The sequence below is a fragment of the Maniola hyperantus genome, chromosome 10, assembly GCF_902806685.2.
Source record: "Maniola hyperantus chromosome 10, iAphHyp1.2, whole genome shotgun sequence".
NCBI classification, from domain to species: Eukaryota; Metazoa; Arthropoda; class Insecta; order Lepidoptera; family Nymphalidae; genus Maniola; species Maniola hyperantus.
In genome coordinates, this window is record NC_048545.1 from 9,094,543 (window position 1) to 9,110,276 (window position 15,734).

General features: G+C 36.5%; 1 protein-coding gene across 5 annotated transcripts in view; it reads left to right on the forward strand.

Moving 5' to 3' along the window:
• how (protein held out wings) overlaps nt 1-15,734 on the forward strand; it is an 85,914-nt gene that overhangs the window by 540 nt on the left and 69,640 nt on the right. The gene's annotated exons all lie outside the window — the stretch shown is intronic.

The window sequence follows — 15,734 nt, forward strand, 5'->3', positions numbered from 1 at the left end:
AGTAAAGCAGAACGTCTCTGCGGTCGCGATTTGCGGTCAGCATCTGTTAGATTGTCTCCGTAGATATACCAACCTACTTGTAAATTGAACGTGGTTAAGTGAGCGTGCCCGCTGTTCGATTCGTAGATATTCCGATAGATTGGAGCAATTCTAGTATCCAACTATTGCGATTGAGATTGTGGGTAATGGAAATGGGGGCGCGTAAAGAGAAGGATGGCTGGTCCTGCGCTTAACCTGTTTATAGGGCCGTGCTACATGCCGTTCGTGTAGTGGAATGTCGCCACATCGAGTGGGTACCGTAGTCGATCGTTTTCAGTCATACCGCATACGAGATTCGTACGCAACGCAACGCAGGCGCACATTTCTACTTCATTTATAGACTTCGTCTAATACCACGCCTAACTGGTAGGTAGGTAGGTACCTACTAGGTAGCATGTATTTAGCTACTTACGCTTTATCTTGAACTACCTACCTACTGCATATTTTATACTGCCTCCACGTTTATTTTGCAATTAGATTATTTACTTGAATAAGATTTCGATTAGGATAGATAAGTGAGTAAATATATAGGATAAAATAAAGTTCATCTAGGTTTTACCTACCTACTGAAAAGAAATAAATTAAGTAGCCTCAGCCTCAGCCAGGTAGACAGAGATATCTGAGATATAGGTACCTACCTACAAATTACAATGCATAAAATGTTGAGATAACAGTACCTAGGTACCAACACCTGACCCACAAAAATATTCATGAATACTGGCTAAATAATAGCCACCAATTTGTCACAGATGTTTGTTACGCCACTAATACGGTGAAAAATAGGTAACTATCACCTCGTGAAGAATGCAATAAAAGAATCATACCTATTTTATCAAATGACTCACTGAGACCAGAAGATCACTAACCATCACTACCCATATTATAAATGCGAAAGTGCAGGTACCTATCTGTTATTGGTTTGTTGGTTTGTCCTTCAATCAGAGCAACGGATTGATCTTTTTTTGCATGGATACCTACCTATACCTAGGAGACTGACATAGGCTAATTTTATCCCGGAAATCAAAGAGTTCCCACGGGATTTTTGTAGGTAACTCTAAATCCACGCAGACGAAGCTACCTAGACACTAGCTGATGCTAGGGTACTAGGTAGGTACCTTAGATTTGATTATTGGTTTGTCCTTCAATCACATCGCAACAGAGCAACGGATTAACGTGATTTTTTTGCATGGGGTAGGTAGCGTATAGTTGAAGACTTGCAGAGTGACATACCTACCTAGGCTACTTTTTAACCCGGAAAATTAAAGAGTTTCCACGTAATTTTTAAAAACTTGAATCCACGCGGACGAAGTCGCAATCATCAGCTAGTTCAGAATAAGTTATCAAATCATTCATTTAATTAGTTAACGTTTTAATTAGTCGCGTGATTATACTCTAATAAGTAGGTAAATTAACATTGAAAGACTTGTTTCTATTAGAATAGGTCCGGTTCTTCAATAACAGTAAACCCGATTGAAATTCTAGACATACCTGATCACACAATTTGAATAATAATCTCTATAATGCCTAGGCATTATGTTTACAAGATTTTAAAATAACAAATTAGTATTTTAATGATGGTAATAAGGCAGGTACCTATACATACTCAACTTTATCGTAAGTTACGTAGCTACTTACTTAACAATAACCTACTACCTTACCTTACCCGGTAGGTACCTACTTAACAATAATGTTAAGCTGTAGTTCACTGACTGATCCACTGACTAGCCAAATTCGGTAGGTCTATTTTGCACAGATCCTTTTTGAAAATCGACGAGGAGGTGTAATTTACAAAAATCCTGATACATTTGCTTTTATATTTTTGACCGAAAGCCCAAATACCTACGTACCAATTTGAAAAATAACATACACTATTTAACCCGAGGATGGGTGAAATTTTCAAAATTCCTTTATTCTAAAAGGAACCCATTGTTAAAATTTAGACTTTCTAACACCAGCGGTTCAGGCTGTGCGTTGATAAATCAGTCAGGATAAGTAGGTATTTTGATATGTATGTCATACATGGATGTGCCCAGATTACCTAAATGATGAAATAAAACAGCGAGCTAAACTAATCCTAATGAATAATACTAATTTAACCTAGATTCGTTTTATTTTTAGTGTTTCATAAAAAAAATAAGGAAATGGAATTACCTCTGTGTCTGTCTGTTACAGACTTTTTACTCATAAACCAACAGTCATTTTCGTAATATCAACTACTGTTTCAAGAGAAGGAAAGATAAATTACAAAGAAAAAAACCTATTGTGATCTATACCTATTCTATATTATCTATTTCATTACATGTAATTAAATCGTCCTGCGAAATACGATACAGGCAAGTGAATTAAATAGCACGTACCTACCTACAAAGTCAATAGATTTTTTTTATGAAAATCTTTGTTCTCAAATAAATTAAGTTCCATATTCGTATTGTTATCTCAACAGACTAAAGACACTGTTTTGAATGAGTGTCAGAAATAAGTTAGCCACTGTTATGATCCCTGTATTAAATGCGAATGATTATTGAGTATCTATCCTCCTAGGTACTTTTTAGGTCAATGAGTACCTACCTAACTAGGTAGCCTAGGTACCTAACTAGGTTTGAGAAAACAAAAATAAAATTAAGAACTGCTTGATTCCCTCGAAAGTACCTACTAGCTGATGCCCGAGATGTCGTGCACGTGGGTGGTTTTTATAAATCCTGTGTAAACTTTGATTTCCCCATACCAACTATAACAAGTATGTCTACAGTGTTCTGTTCTGTAGACAGTGTCTACAGAATATAGATATTATAATTTATAAGCTATCTCTATACCTACTTACATCCCGTTCCCACTTGTCGACTGTCGGGTCCGGGTTTTAATCGGATGTTCCAGTGGCAGAATATTTCATATGAAGCTATTCACACTTGTCTGAAACCGATTTTGTGTCAAAATGGTCGGTCACTGGAACATCCGATTAAAATCCGGGCCCGACAGCCGACAAGTGGGAAAGAGCTCTTTTAGTATCTACCTATACATCATAGAGAACTTTGTATTAGAAATACTAGCTGATCCCCGCAACTTCGTCCGCGTGGATTCAGTTATTTAAAAATTCCGTTGGAACTCCTTTCGGGATAAAAAGTTCCTAGCCTATGTTGTTCTCCAGGTCTTCAACTGTATCCATGTAAAAATCAGGTTCGTGTAGCGTGATTGAAGGACAAACCAACAAACAAACACACTTACGCATTATTAATATGGGTAGTGATTTCATACATATTTTGCGGTGAAGTGTTATAGCCAGTTAACACCGAAAACAATAATGTGAGTAGAAATCATTAAGTCTAGTCACGTCTCATACCGAGGCAAGGACTGTTGGCCTGACACCTCAATATAACATGTCATCACAATACCGTAACATTTACGTTTAACTTTTAGGCAGGGTTTGTATGAAATTTGATTTTTTTCATACAAAAAAGTCATTTTCTTTAAACCACATAACCTGCCGGCAACATCAAAAATATACATATCTAAATATATAAAAGGAAAATGTGACTGATTGATTGATCTATCAACGCACAGCTCAAACTACTGGACGGATCGGGCTGAAATTTGGCATGCAGATAGCCATTATGACGTAGGCATCCGCTAAAAGAGGATTTTTGAAAACTCAATCCCTAAGGGGTTAAAATAGGAGTTTGAAATTTGTGTAGTCCAAGCGGACGAAGTTGGAGGATTTTTTTTCTATAAAAATATTATCCGTTTTAATCATGACTAATATTCCTCTCTTCCAACTAAGCGTAAAGCTTGTGCTTGGAAAGGGTACGACAATAGTGCAATGGATGGGATTTGAAGCGCCAACCTTTCGGATTTCAATCCGCTCCTTAACCGTTGAGCTATTGAGGCTATGATTCGATTAGAATGGCTGGCAGATTTTGTAGTTCGCAATAAGTTCGCATTCTGATAAAAATAAGTTTAATTCATAAAAAATCTTATCAAATTTCATTCTTGTGTCTGCAAAATGTCATTAGTTGGCCCGGTCGTACGTATTTCCAAGATTTTATTACATGAAGTGCATGGACGTAAGTTAATATCAATATTAAACTTACATCATCCTTAAACTTGTTGATTTAACATTTGCCACAAATGGTCACAACAACCAAGCATTAAGTACAGTTTATCCCTTTATAATAACCGTTTGATAGGATGACGAGATTATTGAAAAGTTTAAATTCGAATTAATGATGATTTAGCCGATTTCGCCGCCGTCTGGGTTTTGGAGTTACGACATCGATATTAGAGTATTTTATGCAGTGAGTTGTTATATTATGGAGGGGCAAACCTTGTACAGTAGCCAGCAGGAAATATTGTACATCTACTATTTAGATAGAAGTTTTAGTTTCGTAGAGCGTTGTCTCTGTCACTCATATCTATGTTACGTTTTGCCGCTCTCAACGATAGAGACAACGCTCTAAGAAACCACTATTTCTTTCTAAAGGTCGATGTACAATAATTTCTGCCAGCTACTGTACATCAACAGTACATTGTTTTACCTACTCTGTGCAGTGTCTAACAAATATCGGGCGTTACGGTGACTGTACCATCACAATCGTTGTCTATCACTATTCAGTGCTTATGATGTCATGTTCCTTGTTCTTCAACGTTAACTAACAATAAAGAGGTTGACAGTAACTTGTAGGACATTTTGCGTGGTGCACAAAAAACTTATATGCCCATTGATATATGCAATAGACCTGCAGGCGTCAAAAAAGCGCCACCACTATTACCATATGTGTACATACTTCAAATACCTAATTATCTATACTTGTATATAAAAGGAAAAGCTGACTGACTGACTGATCTATCAACGCACAGCTCAAACCACTGGACAGATCGAGCTGTGGCATGCAGACAGCTGTTAAGTATTACGTACGTAGGCATCCGCTAAGAAAGGATTTTTGAAAATTCATCTCCTAATGGGGTGAAATAGGCGTATGAAAATTGTTTAGTCCATGTGGACAAAGTTACGGGCATATTAAGCTAGTTTTAAATAAAGATTTTACTCATGTCTGCTCATGTTAAATTGTTACCGTAGGAGTTGCGTCATGTGGTAAAGATTATATTACTGACAAAAGCAGGTCCAGTGCCAATTACTGAACGACAAAAATCACGACTGAGCAACTTGTTGGGTACGCTAGTCAAGTTGGTACAATTTGCGAGACACTGCTGCTCTAGAAATATAAAACCTCTTTGATTTTATGGTTTATTTGGCACGTTTGTCGGTCCAGCGAAATCTGTGTGGACTTGAGTAAAGTATCGACGGCCCCTGACAGCCGACCGGTGAGGCATATCGCGTTACGCTGCAGTAATAAATAATTAGAATTTCATTGGAAGGAGACAGAGTGTAGAAACAATGATGAACTATCAAATATCTCAACTTTTTCAGTACCTTTTGAATAGCTAGTTACCTAGGTATCAAGGGGCTATTTCCTCCGGGACGAACCCAAATGGTGTCGCGCAAGGGAGGCACAATGAGCTTTCCAATATGCGCTGCACCGAGAGTGTTTTAGCAGTAGAAAATCCTACTTAACCCGATGTCTTCCTTCAGTGTGTCGGGTTTCTTAAGACTTTCCCACATTGACAAAAATAATGTTAATTAGTTATCAAGGCTTGGCCAGACTGCAGAGTGCAGACGTAATGTGTGACTGATTTAATGCACAACCGCAGCAGCAAGGCTGGGATGTCACACTTAAATGTTTGTACGATTTGTAATACCCACCAGGAACTATGGAACACATCACTCTGCTCTGCGTACCTAATGCTGGGTAGGGTAAATTTAGCGAAGTGGGGCTTTATCTCTGGACATGATACGCAGTGCATCTGCGGTCATCCGAAACAGACCATTGCGCACATGTCTGGGTGCCCTGCGTGCCCGACAGCCAGCACGAACGAGGAGCTACACAACGCTACCGACCGAGCTATCGCGGTTGCGGCTTTTTGGGCTGCCCGTATTTGAGGTGACCGTCGACTCGAAAAGAAGAAGAAGACCTAATGCTGCAACCGCAGCGTAGGTCCTACTCGCCCTTCGTAATGTGTTACATTCTGCCTTGCGTTTAAAACCGCCCGCATTAGAAACGTTTCTGTCGCGCGTTGTTTACCCAAGCCTTTATCTATATGCGGAAAACGCGTAGGTATCCATCTAATAAATATCCTGCGATATACGCTGGTGTTCATATTATTTAAGCAATATTATGTCAGCAATAATCCATCATCCAAATTGACACAAATTACCAAATAAAAATGATAACACCTATTGTATCAATGAACTATTGCTTTATATTATACAAGCGATATAAATATTGTACCAGATTTACTGATAACTTTTATCTTTGTTGCTTCAAATGTTTTACACGGTTCGGTGTGGTTAAGCGTTGATAAAAGATAAAAGAGTTTATTAGCCTGTGGACATGTGTTCCTTACACTCTGCATCTGATAAGGTAAACCTGCACTGGTGCGCGCTTTCACTTGCTTTAGACGCATGCGCTACCCAGACATATGCCTGCGCGCATGCCTCGTGTCCTCTGGCAATAGCACATGCATCAAAACCTGTGGTGCACGCAGCAGCAATAACGCACGCACTCTCTTGCATCCTCTCTCCCGTTTACGACGTACACGCAACACGCGCAACTTTAAAATAAATAAATGCAATGCGTAGATGCATGCGCTATTGCATGCATTGCTTCGGCAGCTTACCTACATGAAGCATTATATCTCTACGCAAGCTGAAACGTAAGTTGGATGCGCACCAGTGTAGTTAGACCAATTGACTGACTTGTCTGAAAACAGTATAAAAAGTAGGTATACGTGTTTTTAGATACATAAGATAAAAGATCACAGTCAAAAATTTGCAAGCTTAGCATATTATGGTCTTTTAGATTTTGAATTTGTTCTTCAACTAGAAATAAAGTAATCACTCAAAAGGTACCTACCTAGGTATAGAAGTGGCAAAATAACTCACGAATTATCAAGCTAATAGTTTATATAAGTAGCAGACAAAATAGATTGACATCTTCGACTTGAGCTGCCCCTAAAACCAAATCAAACAGCTGTTAATGTGATCATAATAATATTGCAATAATAATTATTATGACGTGTATGAAGCGTAGGCGCTGTTTAACTTTTATTCCGCAACCCTGTATCCAAAGTGACTCTTAGGAGAGTCATTATAAGGTTGCTTAGCTTACGATTAGGTGTTTGCGCCCACATGAATGACCAAATGAGGGTAACTCGTGGGTAGCGTGGAGGTGTAGGAGCCAAGGCTGTTCCAGTCGCTCCAACACGATATTATACGCAGTGGGTTGCTTAATTAATACGTCTCATTCAAAACAGTCATCGGTTTTAAAAATAAAGTGTCCATTGGTTTGATTGCCGTTGCCTAATATGGATCACGGAGAGATAACATGAAATACTCAAAAGTCAAGACAAGATTCCTGTTCTTACAGGCTTTGTTACAGGCAATGCGTCACACTGCAAATATTGACATGCGACTCATTATCGTACCGACCTCGATAAGGCTGCATCTCTTGGCAAACTGGTTCATGTAGGCACCTATTCTTCGGTCGTTCCCACGACACCACTGCTTTATGTATCTACTCTTGATCTTAAGCGACGTGATCGTTCACCTAATGAGAGATTTCTACCGTCAGGAAAATCTCGTTTGCTATTCGTACCTAAGCTTACAAACAATGCCTACAAAATGTAATTTGCAACTAAGTAACTTTTTATTTTTTCTTTCGAGATCTTCCGCCCATTACAGAGTTAATATAGGTACCTATTTAATAAGCAGAACTTTACGATGCTCTGCTGTAATGAAAGTAAGTGACCGTCATTTGTATTTGTTTTGAATGCTTAAGAATTCATACGAAAAGGGTGCGTGGGCACCTAATTTGTGATGAAAATCGATAGCATCAGACCGCCAAGTGAACCTGTCCTGTGGGTGTGACTAAGGCCTCCACCTACCCAACTAACAACATGCCTAAAACCTTTCGATATTCGGTCTCCTACGCATCTTTTTATGATTTATTAAACGTTACTCATAGCTAAAAAAATCGGTCAAGTGTGAGCCGGACTCGCACACGGAGGGTTACGTACCGTCGCGTCGTACAAGAAGAATTTTTAATTTGTTTAATTTTCATGGCGCCCATTTTGAAATTTTTATTATTTCATGTTATAGCGGCAATAGCAATTTTTATTCTGTGACAAGTCTCAATCTGTTACGGTTCACGAGATACAGCCCGCTGACAAACAGACGGACGGACGGACAACGAAGTCTAATATAATAGTTATAAGGTCCCGTACGTAACTCTAGAAACTTATTTTGTTGAAGTTATTTGGATGTTTTTATTAGGTACAGAGGTATAGAGAAAGTAACACGTAAAAGTCGTAATACCATCACTTGTTCGTCATATCCAAGACGTGCTAATGGGAATGCGTACATAACTGCGTCCTATGAATTTAAATTGGTGACAGGCCTCTTCCAACAATACCTGTGAGAAGAAAATAAAATGCCTCATGTTATACGTTCCTGTAATAAAAAGTAAAATAAAACCGCCTATCAGCCCCAAATACCTGCTCCAAAATTGTGATTATGACATTGCTATTCTGCAATAATTTTATTCTGGTTTGCTAAGTTCACTGTGCATCTTAGCAAATAGTGAGAGAATATGGCTTATTCTGTTGTCAGCATAAAATCTTCGTCAATTTAGTTTAGTTTAGATTTAAATGTGTACAACAGATCACTCAATGCTTGTACCTACTTACCTTGGTATTGACAGTATGAGGAACTTTGAGCACTTATGGATTTTAGAGGCATTTATTTAGCATAATATACTTATTTTAATAAATCAATAACATAATGTAAAAGCTATTTTGCCGTGTTAGTTAAAAGGTCGATGTCAAGATTCAAAACGTGGGAGCATGCTGCCTACGTCCTAAGGTGACAAGTTGGGTGGACTCAACTAAATTAATTGCAGGTCACTCGACTTGAAACTGGTGATTAATCGTTTATAATAGGAGAGTTTTATAATTATACTAGCTTATGCTCGCGACTTCGTCCGCGTGGACTACACAAAATTTCGAACCCCTATTTCACCCCCTCAAGAGTTGAATTTTCAAAAATCCTTTCTTAGCGGATGCCTACGTCAAAATAGCTATCTGCATGCCAAATTTCAGCATGATCCGTCCAGTAGTGCGTTGATAGATCAGTCAGTCAGTCAGTCACCTTTCCCTTTTATATATTTAGAAGACTTGCAATATCAAAGATCTTGACTAAACATATTGTCGGCAATATTTTTTTCATCTTCATTTATTTTTACAGAATTTTATACAATACGTATAATGAGTCCTATCGTACCGTATTCAGGTCCCTAAATAACAGTTAACTTATCGCCATATGGTTTTTGAAATAGCCAGTCTCTCGTAGTGATGATGTAAGGATTCTAACGATATCCCATAAATCTAAATCCGTTAAAAGTTTGGTGGTATCAAGAAACTCACATGCATACACCCTGAAAACATTACAGTCTTTTTTGGACAGTCGTGTAAAAAGAAAAGACGAGGATAAAGAACACCCTGGTGAAATAATACATAGTTGCAAGAACGATAAATCATGCTTGATAGTAAGTTAGAAGCGCTAACCGCAAATTATTATGAGATAAGGCTAGTCAAATGTTTCTTTAACTAGTGCTTAACCACGATCATTATGGGTCTTGATTTTCGTAACATTGTTAGTGTTCTTTGCCTCGTTATAAGATTAAGCATCTGCTAAAGTAACCCCTAAAACTCAAGATGTACCCAATATCCATAATATTGGACTTCCCAGATCTGATCTATAAGTGTCACTTGTAAGCCTATTTTCGTCTATACTTCTATATCTGTATCTATACTAATATTATAAAGAGGAAAGATTTGTAGTTTGTAATCGATAAACTCTGAAACGACTGAAGCGATTTTAATAATTCTTTCACCATTAGAAATTACACAGTATGTACCACGGACGAAGTCGTGGGCAAAAGCTAATTTTCCATATTTTTTTCGATATCTAGCAAAACGACTGACGTTATTAGGTACTTATTATGTAAATAGTAGGTACCTAAATAGATAATGTGCCATAACGAAAACTAAAAACGGATGTATATTGATATCTTTATCTCGATTAGTAAAGCAATCATGGGCGTGATGAGAAACGGATATTGAAACTGCTCGAGGCTAGGTAGATAGGTAGGTATATAGGCAAAAGACTGGCAAGGGAAGACAGTAGTTATGTTTTAATCAGACCTTAACAACATGTAGGTATATATACATTGATATTGATTTGTGTTATTTAAAAATAATTTAACTATTACAAATGAAACACTAACGTGTGATTTTTTTAAATCTTCAAATAAAAATATATAAGCAAAAAGTGACTGGCTGATTGATCTATCAACTACTGGTCGGATCGGGCTGAAATTTGGCATGCAGATAGCTATTATGAGGTAGGCATCCGCTAAGAAAGGATTTTTGAAAATTCAACCCCTAAGGGGGTGAAATAGGGGTTTGAAATTTGTGTAGTCCATGCGGACAAAGTCGCGAGCATAAGCTAGTATTGTATAGAAGTAGGCATTATTTTGCGTAAATCCCATGATATACAGTAGATCTTAAAATCCACAATTGCAAAATTGTGGTGTCGGAACGAAAAGTGCGTCGAGTGTGTTTTAGGATTTGTGTGGTGCTGCGTAGTGGTGGTGTGTAGGTATTGCTTGCTTGGTGGCTGGCTTTTCCTGCATGTTTAGCATGGGAGGGCGAGCGGTGCATATCGCATGCTGCAGGTTGCACCATACTTTACCCATACATTACAGCAAATTACGCTTTTGGTTCATTGTATTTATGAATATTGGTATTTTAACTGTATTTTAAGCAAACCATTTGAGTTTTTTGGCAATCGGCAATGAAAGTATACACTTTCGAAGAAGAGAATCACTAACAAACTCATACGAGTTTGTTAGTGATTCTCTCAAATTGTTATAGTTTTAGATATAACTAAGTATAGTTTGTCACCTATAAAAGCCCCTTCAAAAAATCAGATTACAAAACGTATTCTATTTAACTAGAAATCTTGAAAGATCAATCACGACCACCAACATTTTTAGTGTTGAACAATTCATCATCAAACCACGAGCAGAATATCTAAAGTATTGCAACTTCATGATTTTACAATGAACCCTAAATTAAAAGTCTTCTCAAGAACGATGTGAGAGACAAATTGTTATACCTCAAACGGACCGAAACTAACGATGTAAAATCGTTGACCTACATAAAGCAAAAGCTATATACTTAAGTAAATCTGGTTTGAAGTTTTAACATAAAAATATTTTATTTCTATAAATGACGACTATTGATATCAGACTCTGATTTCTATTTGATAGATTTATGTCTTGAACCTTGATCTGACATAGACATAAGTTTTATTGTCCAACACATACGTATATCTACTTATGTGACTAACATCATGAATTACTGTACTGCGACTGATTTGGTTGTTTCGTTACACATCATACACCATTTTACCCGACTACGGCAAAGCTAAAAGGAAGGGTTATGATTTTGGCAGTCTATGTATGTATTTATGTGTGTTCTGCAGCGGCTAAACTACTGAGCCGATTTTGATGATTGATTCGTTGTCATGGTCCGGCTGATATAGAACAGAATGGAATAGAATAGATTTTTATTCAAGTAAACTTTTACAAGTACTTTTGAATCGTCAACTAGTTTAATTTACCACTGGTTCGGAATGCCGTTCCTACATAGGCTACATTTTATACGAACAAAATCGATCTGACGGATGTTACATCCAAAAAAGTGGGATGTCAAATGAAAAAGAAAAAAATACTGAGTAGGTACATAAATATAAATATAGTAGGTATACAGTATACTATTAAAATATGCCAAGCGACAGAAATCCAATTTTACTATAATATTTCAGCGTTTATTAAGACGACGATCGCAGTCGGGTTTTAGTTTTCCAAAGATTCAAAGATTCAAAGATTCAAAGATTCTTTATTTGCGGAAACATTTTACAACGAGATGTTATTACATAAAATTGTCCAGTAGAAATGTTTCGCCTTAAATATTAGGCATGCAAAACAATTAGTAAACCTAGTAAAACAATAACTATAAGTAATTTGACACACGTTGTCTTTGTCTATGTTAAAATTCAAAATTTAAAAATGTCTAAGTTGAAAAAAATTCGTTAATGTTATATAATGTCTTGTCTATTAAAAAATCATGCAATTTATTCTTAAATTTATTTATATTATTACATTTCCTTATCTCCCCTGGTATCTTATTATATATCTTTACCGCCATGACACAAACACTTTTGTTAAGGAATGAGGTTTTGTGAGTGGGAAACCGAAATCTGTCTTTACAGCGTTCTCGGTTAATTCGAACAAACAAATTTTCGTTATTTCTTAAAAATAGAGCTAGTTCGAATATATATAGCGATGATACAGTGAGAACATTGAGTTTTTTAAAGTAAGGCTTGCAACTATCCCTTTTTTTTATCTTACATATCGCTCTTATGCACCTTTTTTGGGCAATAAATACGTGATTGATCTCACTTGTGTTTCCCCAGAAGATTATGCCATAGCGAAGAATTGAAGCTACCTGTGCATGGTATGCCACCAATAATGTTTTTTCATCAGCTTTCTTCGACAACATGTACAATGCATAAGATAATTGATTTAATTTTGAGCAAACATGATCAGCGTGGTTTTTCCATGTAAAGTTTTCGTCAATAAACAAGCCTAAAAATTTTGTCTCATGTGTTTCGTCAATTCTTTTGCCTAAATAGTTAACGTTTATATCATAGCTGATTTTGCTTCGTATGTTCTGAAAATTCATAATCTTTGTTTTATTAAAGTTTAGCGTGAGAGTATTCTCAACTAACCATTTCACTATGTCTGATAGACTATTATTTATTGCATTCTCTTGTTCTTTCATATCACTGCTTGTATAAATCACAGTACAATCATCTGCGAAAAGCACCATAGGATAGCTTGTTGCTTGTGGCAGATCATTTATATATATAAGAAAAAGAAGTGGCCCTAACACACTTCCTTGGGGCACTCCACAAGTAACCATTTGAGCTTTTGAGAAGTATTTTGTTTCTGTTTGTGTTTTTTCATCAATCTTATCTATTTGTGTTATTTGGGTCCGATTTTCTAGATAAGATTTTATTAGGTTTAACGAGTTTCCTCTAACTCCATAGGTATTCAATTTTGTTAAAAGTATATTATGGTCAAAATTATCAAACGCTTTAGTTAGGTCCACTTTTAATTATTTGAATTAATCACGTCAAGCGGATCGATCCCAAAGTTTTATATTTAAATTCGAACGTTGATTTTGATTTACAGTTAAACGTATGAATAGCAACCAAGTTGTGACAGAAACAGAATTTTGGGTGATAAATTTTAATGGAGCTAATGATTCGGCGCCAAAATAGTATAAAACAAAACTATAATAATTGAGCAAGATTTATAATATTGAGGTCTCAGTCTACATGGGTCAATTTGCATTTGTCCGCTCATGCATCCGTTCGTCTGTAAGAACTCCCTCATAATTTATGAATTAATGCACATACATAATTAGTACAACTAATTCAATAATAATATAAGTATAATTTTATAGCCCCGAGCTGAGCAAATACTATTTTTAGTAAAGTTTCATAAATAACTAAAATTTATACACTTTATCGGCGGCGAGAGAGAGAAAGAAAGCCTGTTAGTGAGGGCGTTTCATTTTGGTTGTGGAGCATTAGTTACAATAGCATGACGTATAGGTATACCTATTAGGTTTGTGGTTGCAAATCATTAGTAAGTAATCAGTAATATATAGCGGAAAGTGTGTTTGTTTGTTGGTTTGTCCTTCAATCACGTCGCAACGGTGCAACGGATTGACGTGATTTTTTGCATGGGTATAGATGGGGATAGTATAAGACCTGGAGAGTGATATGGGCTACTTTTTTATCCCGGAAAATCAAAGAATTCCCACGGGGGTTTATAAAAAACCAAATTCCACGCGGGCATCAGCTAGTCAGTAATAGATAGCGGATGTTTTATTGTTGAGTTTTTAAATTCATTTTTAATTGATATACAACTGTAGAGAAAAGCCGCAAAAGTATATAGAATAGGCAAATTAATTATTCTCGACCTGTCGTTCCGTTCATGGTTCTGTACAAACCGAGGTCTTACCTGTCGTCATGATCAGCTTATCTGTACGACTAATGAGTAGGTACGTTGTAAGCATTATATTACAATGAATTACTATTTGTTTTAATTAGCTTATTAAAAATGCGAAAAAAAACTCTACAACTATCTTATGTTCATCTACCTTAGATAAATCTAAAAGTAAGTCTTAAAACCATGTCTAATTAGACATTTTCACTAAGACCCACGTGCATAAAATTGCTTGCTTAGACTGTTAAAGTTATGTTGTTTTAATCGCTAGTAGGTAGGTATTTTATTTTTAAATCTTTATCTCACACAAAAGAATAGGTACACAGATATAGGTTGAGAAGAAAATGCTCCATAAAATCAAAAGATTTAACGGGTTCGTGGACCAAAATCTTTAACCGATCGATTTGTTGATTTATTTAACAAATCCACGCAACAGGCAATTTCAATGAGTTAGGTAAAAATTCTTTGATACATTGTCCACATCATAATGCTGTTTGCATGTGCATCATCGTTTGATTCCTATCCAATATTGTGACTATGTGTATATGTTGTTCGTCCATAGTTTTATTTGTGGTATCCACAACAAAAGCTTCAGAATGGGAACATCATTGAAATGTACGAATTACCGCACATTCATTCGTAATTCATGATTCACGAGACAATAGACATGGAATAACCAACTCTAAGTTTTGGCTTAAAGACAACATTTATTTGATTGATAAAACATAAATCTAGCACTGATCGCTGTAGTATAATATTTTTGTGTTGTCTTATTGAAAGGAAAAAATAAATCGTTTGGCTTGTTGGTTATAATAGTATGACCTATTAAACTTATTCTTTACCGTTAGGTTTTCACAGTCTAGGTAGGGTACCATGTTTTCTCACTATGTTTTTGTTCATTTCTTTTACCTAGAATCTGAGATAAATAAATTACAATGTTATTTTTTTTCATCGAAGCCTACAAACCAGGGGTGTTACGGATATTTGCATCCGCAAATACGGAACATTCGCATTAATTCAGACATCAGCGTCCGCATTGATTAATGCAGAGCTTTTACGGATGCGGATTCATATTTGCAACAAGTAACGATCTGCAAATAAAGTGGGCCAGACCTGAGTGGCGCGTGCCTCGCGCGTGTTTGCTAGAAGTGTACAATGGTACCCAACAGGGGTGTTACGGATATTCGCATCAGCATCCGCAAATGCGGCACATTCGCATTAATTCAGACATCTGCATCCGCATCCACGAATGTCAAAATATTGGCGTCCGCAACAACTCTGCCACAAACTACAAATCTTTCTTTGTACCATGATTTAAAGTAGGTACTAAATATAGGACATCTGTCTAAATAGACTGGTAAATACCTTACTAAAAGAAGTTTAATTTTATTTTTGATGATTTATAACTTTTGTATGTCCTTATTTTTATTGGTTGTACTTCTG